We start from the raw sequence: 929 nt of genomic DNA on the forward strand, positions 1-929 counted from the left end.
TAAGCTTGGAAGTTCACGGAGAAGGGACCAGGTGATCACTGTGTTCGTCAGAATGGATTTTAATGTTTACATGGAGAAAAAAAAAAACATCAGGGGCATCACAAGTAGATGATTAGCCCGTTCTTACACAAAAGAACAGCAAACAGCCACCAAACTCCTATTGATTTTTCTAGTTAGGCTGCATCAAAGAGCCAGAAATTTGGATATATCCTGTATATTATTATACAATACTCATGTACTCTTGCTTTTGATGTTGTCGTTTCCCAAAGGGATACACACATCTCTGGAACTTTATTACTTTTTTGTGGGACGCAAAACTCCGGTCTTTTTTTTTTTTTTTTTAAGATTTTATTTATTTTGGTGCGTGAGAGAGAGCGAGAGAGAACGAGCGGGGGGAGGGGCAGAGAAAGAAGCAGACTCCCTGCTGAGTAGGGAGCCCAACGGAGGGCTCAATCCCAGGACTCTGGGATAATGAGCCGAGGGCGGACGCTTAACGAACTGAGCCACGCAGGTGCCCTCAAAACCCCAGTCTTCAGCGTTGTTGACTCAGCAGGATTTTCCAGCGTGAGTGCTATATATACCACAGGTGGTACACGGTGATTTTAGGGACAGCCCCTGAGGTGGATCACATAGGAGGGGACAAACATTTATTTTAAAAAGCCAAATTAAAAAGAGAGAGAGAGATAGTAAGTATTTTAAGCTTTGCAGGTCATGCAGTCTCTGGAATTACTCAGTTCAGCCATTTTAACAAGAAACCAGATGTCGACAATAACGATACAGCACAAGAAGTAATAGCTGTGCCACCAACTAAGCCTGTCTGCCTGGGCGCTGAGATTGGAGTTTCACTTAATTTTTACATGTCATTAAATAGTATTCTTACTGATTTCCCCCCCAGCTATTTAAAAAGAGAAAAATAATTCTCAGCTCAC

General features: G+C 42.3%; 1 protein-coding gene and 1 long non-coding RNA gene across 12 annotated transcripts in view; one reads left to right on the plus strand and one right to left on the minus strand.

Moving 5' to 3' along the window:
* LOC123001700 (uncharacterized) overlaps positions 1 to 929 on the minus strand; it is a 97,564-nt gene that overhangs the window by 26,078 nt on the left and 70,557 nt on the right. The window lies entirely within an intron of this gene.
* TENM2 (teneurin transmembrane protein 2) overlaps positions 1 to 929 on the plus strand; it is a 523,183-nt gene that overhangs the window by 422 nt on the left and 521,832 nt on the right. The window lies entirely within an intron of this gene.

The sequence above is a fragment of the Ursus arctos genome, unplaced genomic scaffold (genome assembly GCF_023065955.2).
Source record: "Ursus arctos isolate Adak ecotype North America unplaced genomic scaffold, UrsArc2.0 scaffold_15, whole genome shotgun sequence".
Taxonomy (NCBI): Eukaryota; Metazoa; Chordata; class Mammalia; order Carnivora; family Ursidae; genus Ursus; species Ursus arctos.